The sequence below is a fragment of the Lichenostomus cassidix genome, chromosome 11, assembly GCF_008360975.1.
Source record: "Lichenostomus cassidix isolate B80296 chromosome 11, HeHo_3.0, whole genome shotgun sequence".
NCBI classification, from domain to species: Eukaryota; Metazoa; Chordata; class Aves; order Passeriformes; family Meliphagidae; genus Lichenostomus; species Lichenostomus cassidix.
Genome location: NC_139492.1, coordinates 4,217,688 through 4,231,900, shown reverse-complemented (window position 1 = coordinate 4,231,900; position 14,213 = coordinate 4,217,688). Strand labels below are relative to the sequence as shown.

The following is a 14,213-nucleotide window of genomic DNA, read 5'->3' as shown; positions in this document are numbered from 1 at the left end:
AGCTTGAATGAGGGTGACATGATGGATGTGCCACATACCAGCAAGAGCTAAAGGCTGAAATCCATCAAGGTGGTTTTGTGCAAAGGAGATCCAGGCAGCTCCTGGTCTGGGAGAGGTTGTGTCCTTGCTGGTCCTGAGGTGCCCAGGCAGGGGCTGATTGGAGTGGATTTTTTGGTTTTGCTTGTGTTGTTAGTTGGCTTACAACCTACTGAAAGCATTCTTAAGCATCACCGACTTCCTCTGTGAGGAAAGAAGGAATTATGAGCTTTCACCCTAATGCTATCTGAGACTTCACTGTCAATGCAATGTTTGCACCCCAATGTCTCTCTTTTAGGGATTAATGACTGAAGATGTGAATCTTTGTGGCTTTAAGGAGAAGCTGACTGTGTGAGCTGAGAAGCAGCTCTTGAGACCTTTTGCATACCTTACTCCAAAAAAATATCCAGCGCCTGCAGAAAAGCCACTCCCAACCATTTGGGGGAATTGGCTTAGAAGAACCCAATTACTCTGAAAGGCTTAATCTTCCCCATAAAGTTTGCACAACCTCCTGGTATGTAGTGAGTGTGAGCCCTGCTTTTGGCTTTTCCTTGTTACTCCACAGTGCTTGCTCAGCTGAGAGAACTCTGTCCTGGCAGTGTGCATGTCTGGGTAAGGAGGGGAAACAGGGCTGAGGGAAGGGGGTTTGCCTGTGGTTGCCCATCTGTTGAGGTCTGATGGTCTCATGTTACTGAGACCACTTTTGCCAACCCAGAAAATGGTTCCCCAAAGCTGGTGCTTGGTTTTGATGTGGGCTGGTCTTGAAGAATCCTCACCTCTGTGCTGCTCAGTGTGCAGCTGTACATCTTATGCAGGCAGGATTGCTGTGGCTGACGTGGGGGGACAGCCACTGTGAGGCTCATCCTGGCTCCTTCACAGCCTGAGAACCCTGGCAGGACCCTACCTGGATGTGTGACACACCTTCCAGGCCTTTTTTATTCCAGAGTGACAGCAGTGCTCTTTGCTCAAGCAGGACAGCACTTGCACGTCAGAGCTGTGTCAGAGCTGCTCCCTCTGAGTGTATTCATGGCTAAGAGAGGAGTCCCTGGGAATGGAGACTAATGTTGGCTTTCCTTTGGGGAATGGGCAGTGATTTTACATCCATTAGTGTGTTCCTGGCACTCGTACAGCTTGGCAGGAATGCTGCCAGAGCAGCAGCAATGCCTGCAGGATGGTCAGGGCAGCATCCTGTGCATGCTGCTTTTGCAGGAGGCCCTGGAGATAAAGCAAATGCCTCCACAGAGAAATGGAAGCTCTTCAGGCTTGGTTTCCTTAACCTTTTGAAGCCCTGCTGTAGCTTGGCTTGTTCCTGGTTCTTAATGGATGTTTCTACATCTAACAAATTCCTGCTGCAGTAATTAGTTTTTCAATACTGAAGCATTTAAGTGCCTTAATTTTTACACTAATGAGCTGGGATTCCCCACGGGTTGTCACACAAGCTGTTTCAGCATCACAGAAGTTCTCTGTGCCAAATATCCCTGGTATCTTTTGGGAAGCAGGAGTTTCTGTGGCTCCTCTGTGCCATTAGCTGGTTGCTCTGCCTGTGTCAAGGATGACTTTGACAATCCAATTCCCAGGGCTGCTCACTGATCTTCCCCACAAGCAGTTTTCTACCCACTTCCAACCTCAACCAGCTAAAGCTCCTCTTTTTCTGAATCCTCTTTCTGTATTATTGAGCAGCTTCAGTGGCACTTGGACCAGCAGTAACAGTGGAAAGGTGTTGCTGGGGCACAACTAATCTCGTGTGGGCAATATTTGGAGGAATTCTCCTGGCACCTCCGTGCCAGTGCTCACAGGGACCTGGGAGTAGGATTCATTGGTAAAATCCCTCTTTCCCTAAAATCCAGACAGCAGAACATGCTGCTGCCTGCTCGGCTGCAACCACTCTGAAAACAGCAATCAGAGCTTGCCTCTCTCTGCCAGCATATTAACGAGATATTTTACTATGCTTTGCTAAATATTTACAGCATATTTACACCTGAATTTGAGCAACAAATCCTCTCACTCACAGAGATGCTTTGGGCTGTGAGGAATGATGCAACCTACTGTAAAAAATAATCCCAAGAATCCCTAAAAGTCACGCCAGTTTTACTCAACAAACACACCTCCTCTGCCTTTGAGCTGTGGTCTCCTTAACTCCAACAATGTTGTAAGATTTAACAGGGAGACAAGCAGATGATTTAGCTGTTTTTCTGTGGCAGATGAAGATGAAAATCAGGCTGGAGTGGAGTGGAGGCAACACCTGGAGAATTTGAAGAAAAGCAGGGATTTCCATGGCTGAGCTGCATCTGCTGAGATGGGTGTTTTGAGGATGTGTCATTTCGATGAGTGCTGCCAAGAGGGACAGGAGGAGTGGTGCCTCCTCTGGGTGACAGAGGTGGAAATGATAAGAAGCAAGGCAATGGTGTGTTGTGAGGTGCCACCAGGAGCAGCTAATGAGGCATCCCCACTGCCTGGTGCAGGAAATTCAGAGCTGGCTGCAGGACATCTGCCAACAAACCTAACTCTGCCTTCCCAAGGGGACAGGAGATGGCCTTGGAGGCAGGGAAATACCAAAGGCTTCTCCAGGTAATACTGCACTGCACCCCAGACTGGTTCTTACTGGTGCTGGAACCTCACAGCTCTAGAAAACAGAGGAGGGGCTCTGGATGTGGCATCTTTGAGGTCGTGTATTTTGTGGAAAGTTTTTGCTGCTTTTATAAAAACCTGGTTACCCTCACATACATTTTTGGGACTGGACACATGGCCAGTTGGTGTCACAGTGATGGACCTGCAGCAGGTAATCCTCACTGCTTGCAATGAGCAGGTCTGCTATGTGGGCTACTTTTTCTTATTAAAAAATTATGTTTGTGCACTCCATGGACACGAACTCAGTGATAAAACCAGTGGGAGCCAATCTGAATGTACTAAGGAGGTGGTTTGCCATGAGGAGCACAGAACACACTGTCCCAGCCTAGAGCCTTAATTACTTTGAACAGCAACTAACTGCAACTTTTCTTCCCAGGTTAAGGAAAGAGAAGTGCCAACAAATTGAACCTCCTTGCAGACACACAGTGTCCCCTTCTTTAGCAAAATGCACTGAACTGAGGTATCTGATATTCTCACCCCGAGCCATGCTCACTGCCAGGAATATGTAAAGTGGGATTCACACGATGTTCTCATTAAAATCTAGATCTTTGTAAACAGCAAAAGCCAAGGGGGAAAAAATATTCAGGGCTTGAATTTACAAATGAAATCACATTTCATGCATAATTAAGAAGAAATTGTGAAACCTTCCCAGGCATGGGAAGCATTGCAGCTTGATGCAGATGCAGTTGCCTGTCCAGAGCCTTGCCAGGGCTCCCCACTTGTTTATCTGAAGCAAAAAGCATTTCAAGGGGAGCAAGCTAAGCCTCAACACCAGCAGTCTTTTCTTGTGGTCATCTATGTTGCATTGGAAAGCATGAAAGGTTCAAAGCCCATCAGCTCCTTACCAGGACTTAGGTCTTTGCTCATAGCATCTGAATAAATAACACAGGTAGGAATTAAACAAAACCCAAACAAAACATGGAGAAATGAGAAACTGTCTCAGCTTACTGCACTGAGGTTAAACTGGAGAGAGCTCCTGTACTAGCAGTGGGATCTAGTTCTTTCTTTGTGCCCCTCAGGCTGTATCTGGTAGAGGTCCCCACCAGACTGCATTAATTAAAGTGCTCCTCTCCCTCCAGAGCCCTAACACCCCTCTCTTGGGTCCATCTAGGCAGATCACCTTGGAACTTCTTTTTCTTCTTCCTAATCTATGTGACTGCCTCACCGTGCTTCTTAATTAGACGAGTTTTATTCTTTTCAATCTTATCCAGAAATACAATTTTATCAATTCTGCAGAGGTTCAGAGAAATATGAATGACAGCCTCTTAATATTCCATGATTTCCCAGCAGTTGCCACCAAGGGCTGGTGTGATGATGGAGTTTATGAAGCCAGGAGGGAAAGTAGTTCTGCAGTTAAACAGGAGATGCTGCAGTTGTGTCACAATCTGCCATCTGCCATGAAAATACAGCTGAAGAGGCAGAAAGGGTGGAACTTAGAGCATGATTGCACCCTTGCAGCACTCTCTGTCCTGCAGAAATACCCTCTGGCTTCAGTGAGGTGAAGTTGTGGTTTGCCAGACCAAGTGTCTTGGACTTCAGAGCAAAGCCAACTTTGCTTTTTGTCCTGCAGAGACCCTCAGCTGGATCAGGGGAATAAATTTTGGGTGTCAATAGACACTCCTGAAATGCCTGCTAGGAAAAAACAGACACAGGACAGCTCCTAGAAGTGCTGGCAGAGCCAAGCTGTGTCGCCCATCCTGGATGTGAGATCCAGAAAAGTGGATTTCAGCTCCAGTGTTTCCTTTGCAAGGCGTCAGGTGTGGGATTTGTTTTCTTTCTGGGACTTTTTGGGAGCTGCCACAGACACTGAGGCTTCGGGACATCTCCTGTTTTTCACTGGGGCACACTGGGCTCTCTGCACCTGATCTTCTGAACTGATCCTCTAATTCAGTTTAACATCCAATTCTTTTAAAGGTCTGTGCCTGCCGAAATTTGGCTGTATGTTAATGTGACTTGGGAGCCTGCAATTCATCACTTCAGCACAGCAAATGCCCTCCACGAGTTCCTGCCCATGAGTCCCACGGGTGCTGATCTGCATCAGGCAAGTGGCTGCTTCTAAAAATTTTGTCTGTACCAGAAATACCTGAAAATATATTACCACTGCTGTGGAAACTGGAGCTGGGTGTCTCTCTCCAGTCCCATGGAATGTCCCTGCCATCACACTGTTCTCACCTCCAGCACAGTCATAATGCTGGCTTTTTAGCAGTCAGATTTGCCATTTACAAGCGTGAAGCCAGGAGGAAGCTGGATAATGCTGTTAATTTAAATGAACTAGTTCACTTAGAAAATCCTCTGCTAATTCCTGCTGTTTTCCAAGCTGCTAAAATATTTAAGAAGACAATAATGTATGTCACTCTAGACAAGTAAAATAGCACAATTAATTGCATTTTAATTTTTTTAACCTCTTTTGTCTCACAAACTTGCAAGAAGGTTGAAAACTAGGATATTAAAGACAATAATTAAGAATAATAAGAGGCAGGATTTGCATCAGAACAGTTTCACTGTGAGATATATCTGTTTTACAGTGGGATAAATCAAACATCTGCATGTAGGAACATATAGACCATTTACATTTTGCTTGTCTAGGATCAGCCTGAGCCTGTGTTGTTTCCCTGAGCCTTCACCTCCAGGTACAGCACTGTGGCAGTCCCTGTGCTTTGTACAAGCTGGCATGTGCAGGGAAAAGGAAAATTTTGTTTCACCTGACTTCTCCAGTTAATCTGTCTCCTCAATGTGACTGAAAATCTGATGATGCACTTCAATTATTCAGCTAATTGGGAGATGAGTTAATTTTTGTGTCAAGTTGTGCAAATGAGCCAATGGGCTTAGAATCCTCCCAGCCCAATACCAGTCTTTTTGACATGCCTCTGAAAGCCTGTTCCTTTTAATGCTTTCCTCTGCACTAAAAGAGAGGTTAATATTATTTATTCTTTCCAGAAAGAAGAAAACAATATCAAGTGTTTTGAAAGCTGTGACCTGGAGGCTTTCATTGTGCTGTGCAGTCAAGGGCAAAGCTTGTATTCAGAATTGCAGAGAGACAGACAACAACGTGGATCAACATAATAAAAGTTATTCAGCTGAAAGAGGAAAAAAAAACTACACCAAAACCCCTGAGATTAAATATTTACTGGTAAGTGCAGTGACACAGATATAAAGAGGTGGTTGTGTTCAGAGTTTTAAAGACCAAATTGCCTTCCCAGAAAAAGGGCTGCTGAGTGAGGTTTCTATCCCATCAGCAGCTGCTTCCTGCTGACGTTGGTGGCTTTTCTGTGAAATGAAGGGGCAATTATGCCTTGTTGACTTCAGGAGGGTTTGTAGGCAACAGGAGAAGCACCAGTTGGTCAGGGCATGCTGGCACAGCAGCAGAGCATCACCCATCAGCAGGAGCTCCAGACTATCTCTGGGACAGGAAAGATGAATTTGAGTTGTTTTTCTTTCTGTCCTTGCAAATAATGCCCCAGGCTGCTCTGGCTCTGTTGAAACATGTTCTGTCCCACACAATAGCTTTGACTCATGGAAGATGGGTGAGTGGGGCCTCAGGCTGAACAGGGGAGATTGAGGCAGTCGAGGAACCAGGTGCTGCCAAATGTCCCTTTTCCTGCAGCAAAGGGCAGCCTAATGTGGGAGCACTGCAGCACTACAGATGGGCTGAGCTGCAGAAGGGAACAGAGCACTTCCCCAAATTTTCCCTCCAGTGCCTGAGCTTCTGAGGCTAATGAAGCTTTAAGGGATAATGTGAATGGCTGCATAAATTGATATCCTTTGCTAATTGCATCAGCATTTTGCTTTGATGAAATTCTAGTATAAGGTGCCAGGAAACTAATAACGTACAACATCAATAGCTATTTTACAAAAAACAAAAGTCGATGATTGATTGATTGATTGAACATCTGATGATTCATAGAGCCATGAGTCAGGTCACCAGGAAAGGTTTTGAAAGGTTCAGTGGAAAAGTATTTCAACACGGTAAAGGATCATCCCTTAAAAAATCAACCCCCAAAGATGGTCAGAACACCATTAAGGCTACTAAGATGAAGGTCACCTTGTTCTGCTCGCTGAGATGAGACTTATCACCACCCACAAGCTGCTTCAATCCTCTCTCGCTTTTCCCCCTCTTTGACCACCAGCCAGTCATCCTGTCCCAGTTGCAGAAAATCAGATGGCCACAAACACTGCTGAACGTCTTCAGAGCCAAATTGCTCTCAGGCCAGGGCTGCTGTGAACACCTCACCAGCATTTCCGTGGCCAAATTGGAGAGAGGCACACTGACTCTTTTTAGCTCGGGGTCTGACAGAAGGAGAAGCCCTGATATTCTTGCACAGCACTGCCTCTGCGTCAGATGGTTGGTGGCAAACAAATTGTTATTACCTGGCAGCTGGCTGGGAAGAGAAACTCATTCAGTCAAGCTTTTTAAGGACATAAAAAAGCTCATTGAAGTGGTGCCATTCCCAGAGAGCTGAGGGCTGCATCCTGCATGACTGTGACCTCCTTTGCTGCTGGCTGCCAGCTTGTCACCTTATTTCAGACACTTCTCCCTTGACCTTGTGGCAACCTCCTCTTACTGCTGTGGTTTTGACAAACGAATTTCACATCTAAAACAAAACCAAACATCCCGACAGATCCTGGGCACATGTAACTTTTATCCATGTAAACCATGGATAAAAGCACTGCTGTCTCCTGAAAATATAAAAATTTGAATGAGGAGAGAGCTGTGGTGTTTTGGGATATGCACACCTCCTGGTCCCTGTGAGAGCCAAGGGTTACAACATGTCAGTGCTCAAGAAAAATCCATCCAAGTTGTATAAAAGCATCACTCATTTTCAAATGCAGCAAGAACTAAAGAATTCCATTGAAACCACCTAGGTTATCCACCAGGATTTCCTCACCCTTCAGCTTCTGGCTCCTCTGGTTCACCTGCATGCCTTTTATTCCCATGTATTCCTTTTTTCATTGGCACCAAGCATGTAACCAGAAAGCCTTATTGAATAATATATAAATGTCTACAGGAAAATACACTGCTAAAGAGATTTCTGTGAGCAAATAATTTCAAGCTGATCTAATTTATTTCTGAGATGGAGCTGCAGTATGCATTGATCTGTCTTTATCCTTGCAGGACTTCTGATATCGTGCCTGTGACATTCCTTTAAACCAGTGGGGGAAATACAGGCTAAAAAAAAAAAATTTACAACAAAGTGGATGCATTGAAATGGGAAGGATGGGAAGAGAGTTTACAAAGAGAAGCGAGAAAGGGTCTGAGCTCTGCAGGGATTTAAGGGGAAGGGGTAAGATCCCATCTGCTCTTGCCATCCCATATTCTGCACCCATGGAACTCTCATGATCTCAGCTCTGCATCCCTGAAAAGCACCCAGGGAAAACCTATGGATGTTTTGTCCATTTGCACTGGCAGAAGTCATTTCTCACTCACATAAAGGGTAAGATGATTAAACTAAGGATAAGATGATTAAGTGTGTTTGAAGTTTCTGTGGTCACGGGCAGCAGTGTCTAAATCACATCAAGAATTGCTATTAAGTCCTGCCAACATGAAGAATTTGCTCTTGTTTAATCTGATTCCACTTTTGATGTTAATTTAGCTAAATGAATGCAAGTCACAGTGTATTGAGAGAGCGGTTTATTTTAATTAATCTTAAACCAGTCCAGGTCAAATGCAGTAACTAGGAAGAAGTCACTAAAACTGATATAAGTGTGTCTGTATAGGGATTTCCCTGTTTAATTAAATGGGGGTTAAGTCATGCTTTTATTTAAAATTATGCAACTCTCATGTGCAAAGGTTTGGATCAGTTAAACAACCTTAAAAATTTAACTCTAAAAAGTTAAAAATTAACAAAATAATCAGAGAAGTCCACAGAAAAAGCATATGAGAGAGATCCAGGACATAATTTTCATTATTCAGTAGGTTTAGTCACTGGGTTTCCCTGTCCCTGTTGGCCCTGCAAGCTGTGGCACTGTGGAGCTGCACAAGGTGGGTGTGAAAGAGCTGAAATCTGCTCTTCAGCTTCTCCTGTCCTCCACATTTCTGAGACACAACGGATTTCTCTTGCTTTTTACACAGTGAAACAGATGAAAGCAGAAGCATTGCAGGCACCTGGATTTGGTCCAGCTGAGGGGATGAGGCTGAGGTAAGTGTGGAATATTTGGATCATTTGCTGATTCAGAATGGGTGCTTTGTGCCACAAGGGTGCAATTCCCAGATGAGTGGATACCACACCTTCTTCTCCCACAGTTAATTATACAGCTTTTATCAATTTTATGGTTTGTTGGGCTTTTTTAAGCCAAGTGTGTATTCATGGGAGATAACTGCTAACAGCACCATTCATAACTCTTCCTCTGCTTCCAGTTTATGCCTCAACACTTGATGTTGCCCATTATGCAGAGATCAATGTGTCAAAATGAGGTAGATTTATAGTGAAGATAATTCTGCTTCTGAGTTTGAAAAAAAAAAAAAAGAGTGTGATATTTTCACTGAGTTAATCAAAGGAATTCAAAGGGGGTTTAAATCTTTCCATTTTCCTTGGCTTATGGAAAAGATGAAAAGTGTTTGACCTCCAGTAAACCAGCTGAATTCATATGGTGGCTCTGTAGATAAATAAAATGTCCATCCAGGCAGAATATTGATTACTTAGGTACTGTTTGCTGAATCACAAATAGATCCATCAAACGCACCAGCAAGAAAGTATCATAAAGTACATCAGGGCATCCAAAGTGTTGGGCTTAATGCAAATAGACAAGTTAAATAAGTGGCATTAAACTAACCAGGCTGAGAAATGGCAATCTGCATTGCTCCAGTGCATTATTCATGGCAGGGCAGCTCCTCTGCACCAACCACCCCTCACTCTGGCACTCACTTTATGGGGAAACTTGTTAGAGGGACTGAGGTTGGCATGGAAAATTTGGCCTCCAAATGCTCTCATCCTGCCCCTGAGACATGAGGCTTTTGGCTGAGTGATCCACCAGAGAAAGGGTTGCCCATCTGTGCCATTTGCAGCTGTGCCTTTTTAAGTGCTGGGTGTGAATCAGAGCTCACAGAATGCTGAGGTGACCAAACCCTGGGGCTGCTGGTGGCACTGGATGTGGCACTGCTTGGGATAGAGGTCACCCCGTGGTGGGATCAACATCCAGGGAGGATCCATCACCTCTTGGATATTAGGAATGAAATAGAAGGGTTTTTTCACCTCTTAAGAAACCACAGCCCTGGATGGATGTACCTGCCTGGTTGAAACAAAAAACCAACCAAACAAAAACGGCCAAATCTGGGGATTTTGAGTAGTGTCTGATTTCTGAGCAGTGACTCTGATCCTGTTAGGGATTATCACAGGTGGAACTGTGTCTCTGGGTGGGCAGAGGGTACAGGATCACCTTCCCCACCTGGCAGGATCTTTTCCATGCTGAGCAGGGTGGTGTGGGAAGCAAGAGAAGAGGATTATGGAAAATGTAGCATGAAAGATAGAGATACACTTCTTTTTGCCTTCCTTATGGAAGTGAGCTTTGGCTAGGGTATTACACAGGTTTTACTATCAGAAAAAACTGAACCAGCAGCAGGGTACAAAGAGACAAAGTTATAGATATTCTCAAATGAAAGAAATTAAAATAAGTAACTTCTGCTCTTTTGTATTTGTGCAAGAAGTCGCCACAAAATGCATATCCTGTTTCACCTTCTTCTCCACAGAAAATATGAAAACTGCAATTAATTCCAAGCGTAGGAGCACTGCTGGAAGAAGTGATCATAACCCAAACCTCAAACTAATAATCTGGGTAGTAATATTTCTAAGCTGAGATAATTTTGGACTTGTCATCTTTGGCAGAAGTTCCAAGCCACTCATATTTCCTTTTGTATTAAATATGTTATGTGTCATGAGGCAAAAATGAAAATAACCCCAGACTTATTTTATAAAGCTGTCCTCAGACAGAGCTGTAAAGATTGTTTTGTTTTACTTTTCTTGGATGACAGTGCACTTCAGATTGAAAGAATATGTGTTGCAGGAGGCCCAGAATAATCCTTTCAGCAGATGTGGGTATCTCTAGTAATTCTTGCTGTAGAGTATCAACCTCTGGAACTGAGCAGAGAAATGGGATGGATGTGGGTGTGATGGGGGTATGGAAATTTTCAACCTGCCTTGGAAATCTTGAAGGGAATGTATTCAGAAAGAGACCCCTATTTGCAGTAATTTATGCCCTTCAGGGCTTATCCAAAGCCAGACAGACTTCCAGAGATCTGCTGAATTACTGCATGAAGTGAGTTTAACACCTCAGCTCCTTTTGAAGGCTGTTATGTTGCTGGGCTTTGGTATATATAAGGGAAATGGACTTGACAAACATCTTCTTGGACCAAAGAAGCAGAACAACAGGACAAGGATGAGCTGGATGGAGAATTTAACAGCAAAATAGGAACAGGCAGGCATTAGGGCTTGTGCTAGGCATTGGGGGAAGGATTATGAAAATATCTGTTTAAAAAACCCAACAGTTGAAGACCAGGGTTTTAAAGAAAAAACAGATGAATTCTGTTCAATTCAGCATCTAAATGTCTTAGAAGTCTGTAGGTTCAGTGTCTAACAGGCAGACACCTGAACCAGCACCAGCTCCTTGGTGTTAATGAGGGAGAGAATCACCAAAAGCAAAGGTGGGACTTTAGGCTTTGGTTTGGGGACTTCCTTCCCCTGGCTGGATTCACACACAGCTCTTGCTCCGTGCAGCACCTGTTTGAGCACATATTGGAGAGGATTCCTACATTTTACACTGGCAAAGTGTGGAACTGGGACTCTGCAATCAGCTCCAGTGCTCACCGAGCTGCTGGTGCACTGCCAAAATCCCACCTCTGCCTGGGGCTGACTTGATGGGATTTTGTGCCTGTGAGGTGAGAGATAAAGCAGCTCTTCCTGAGGTTACAAGCACAATATCTTATCTTTATCCCCTGGATTATGAATGGTGTGGCTACAGGTTAATAATTAACAGCAAAGGTTAATGGAAAGGAAGGTGTCAGCTGCACTGATCCCTGGGGCCCTTGGTTTTCCTATGGCTTCTCACATTTTGGAGATGGAGGAATTCCCACAAGTGGCTTTGCTGATTTGTTTGCATGTGGAGCCATTTAGGTCCATCGTATCCCCAAATCTTCCCTTGTCCACTTTAATGCCCAGGTGGTGCTGCTCTCCCTTAGCTGCTTCTTTCCAGGCAGGAATAGCAAATGGGGGTGATAATCTTACAGATAACAAGATTAGATAATTAAGAAATGCAGCCATAAGTGCATAAGGTTTAGCCTGACGCCTATCTGGAGAAACTCGATTTTTAAGATATCAAACTATCCTGCTGCCATCAAGAGACAAAAGTCACATCCATGTGTACAGATGCTCTGTCTAAATCCTCCCAGAGACTGGACACACTAAAGCAAGAATCTGGGTTACTTCCTCCTTCTCTGAGCTCTGTGTTCATTGTAACAAGTGGATAATTTTACTATTAATGATTACTTTTCTTTTTATTTTCCTGCGGTCCTGGCTGGGCACAGACTACCAAGGAAGTAAAATCCTGGTGACATCTAGTGGCTGCTGGGGCTTCTCTGCGGCATTAGAGGTGAGAGTGCCTCTGCCCCGGGCAATCCAGCAGGCTGTGCACAGAACAGAGATGCAAATGAGCCTTTTAAGCCCAACAGACTCCACAGCCTGAATTTAGAGACCTTCCCACTTGCTCAAGGACAATATTGCTGGAATTTCTTTGATTTGTGCAGCAGTCCTAGCAGTCCTGTCCCACCTTCCTGGTCAGACCCAGCACCTTTGGTGCTTTGGAGATGCCAAAAATGGGTGATGTCACCAAAGTGGCCTTTTGTACCCCAAATCCTGCTTTCCTTCAGATGTCCCACTGTGAGTGCTGCTCTCACCAGCACCCACAGACTGGCTGTGTGCTCAAACATATCACAGGAAGATTAGCTTGCAGATGTCTGGCGAGAGATATTTGGGCCAATTACGGAAATATTTTGAAAAGCCAATTTGCAAGGAACACAGCGTGGCGTTATGTGTTAATTAGCAAATCCAAAATGGAATACTGAGCGATGCTGGAAGATTTGGGGTGGGTGCTGGAATACAGGCTGCTTCCATGCCAAGTAAAACTGGTATTTAGACAAGGAACATTGATGTGATTTGAGTTTGGACACGGAGCTGGGGCAGCCTGCAAGAAGAGGCTCCTGCCAGTGAGCATCAGCAGTTGTAGGTGAGTGTGGCTGAGGAAAAGAAACAACTGCAGGAAAGGAAGCATCACCTGAGTGCTGGAGGGCTTGTGGCAGCTGTTTCCCCCAGGGCAGGTTTGGGAGAAGGGTTACCCTCATTGAGGCTGAACACAGATGTCAGCTCAGTCTTTTCCCACTGCTCTGTGCCTCGAATGGGGAAACAGGCTTTGATTTCGTGATGAATGAGTGAAATTGTATTTGGGTTCTGCTCGAACAAATCAGCAGTAATTTCAGAGCGCCTGAGCCAGGGACAAGGCTGGCACGTGTGGCAGCTCTGTGCTTCTGCTGGTGAGCTCTCCACCCCTCAGCAGGCAGCCACAGCCTGCCCTGAGCTGGGCACTGCCTCACCCAGCCAGGGCTCCTCCTGAGAACACAGAATAAGCACACACCCAGAGCCAGTTTCAATGGAATAAACAGATAACAGAGGTGTATGGCCAGGCAGGTCATTCCTTCCCACGCACCATCTGCCCCTGCAGCCACATGTGGTCATCCAGCTGGCCTGGCTGTGGGCTGCTGGCAGCTGGGCAGCAGCTTGCATGTGTCCTGCACTGCACTGGGGCAGTTTGAAAGTGGGAAATGGTGAGGGAAACTGAGGCTTGTGATGGTGCAGCTGGCAGCTTCCAGCATGGCCAGTCAAGGTGTCCAGCATGGCCAGTAACAGAGGGCAGCTCGTCATGTATAATTCATCAGGAAATGAGAGCTGCGATTATTATGTGTTTGCACAGCAATATGCCTGCAATTACTGGATGTATTTACACTCATTACAGCTCAGGACAGAGAGAAATGAACCCCTTTCCCCTTTCATGCTGGGGTGCTCCCAACCATGGCATGAATCCTCAGCATGGTCAGGGCTCAGACCACCAGCACCTTTCCAGCAGGAAAAAGCAAGCAGTCTTGTTTTTAACAAGAACCCAGGCTAGAAGTGAGGATTGTGTACCATCCAAGGCCAATTGCATAAAGTGCCAGTCAGAGTGAACTAAGGAGACAAGATCTGACCATGAAAAAAGATTTTAAGACTGGGGATTCACTTTTTTTAATAAACATCTATTGTTATTTTTGCATTCAGGTCCAATTTTCAAAATGGAGTTGAGAGCAAGGCTCCCTGGAAGCTCTAACCTCAGGGCTTGTCTGCAGGAGGAACTCTACCCACATTTCTCCTGTAGTCAAAATGTAAGTGAATTAAAATAAATCCAATTATGGCCACGTTTTCTTCGATAGAGCTCATCCACACAGGCTCACCATCTGCTTTAACTAATCTGTGCTATGAATTCATAGCCCTGCATTGTTCAAGTTAGTCTTCTGGGGTATTTCTGGGTAAACA

At 44.9% G+C, this 14,213-nt stretch overlaps 1 protein-coding gene and 1 long non-coding RNA gene across 3 annotated transcripts in view; one reads left to right on the top strand and one right to left on the bottom strand.

Moving 5' to 3' along the window:
- Positions 1–14,213, bottom strand: part of LOC146432082 (uncharacterized) — a 51,891-nt gene that overhangs the window by 28,971 nt on the left and 8,707 nt on the right. The gene's annotated exons all lie outside the window — the stretch shown is intronic.
- The window catches only part of LOC146432080 (arylamine N-acetyltransferase, liver isozyme-like), a 24,522-nt gene continuing 18,887 nt past the window's right edge, over positions 8,579–14,213 (top strand). Inside the window, exons 1-2 of one of the 2 annotated variants that reach the window (XM_085071458.1) lie at positions 8,579–8,644; positions 8,735–8,801. The gene's annotated coding sequence lies outside the window, so the exon portion shown is untranslated. Of the gene's footprint in view, positions 8,645–8,734; positions 8,802–13,956; positions 14,063–14,213 lie in introns of those variants that run through there. The other variant, XM_085071457.1, reaches the window with a different exon arrangement.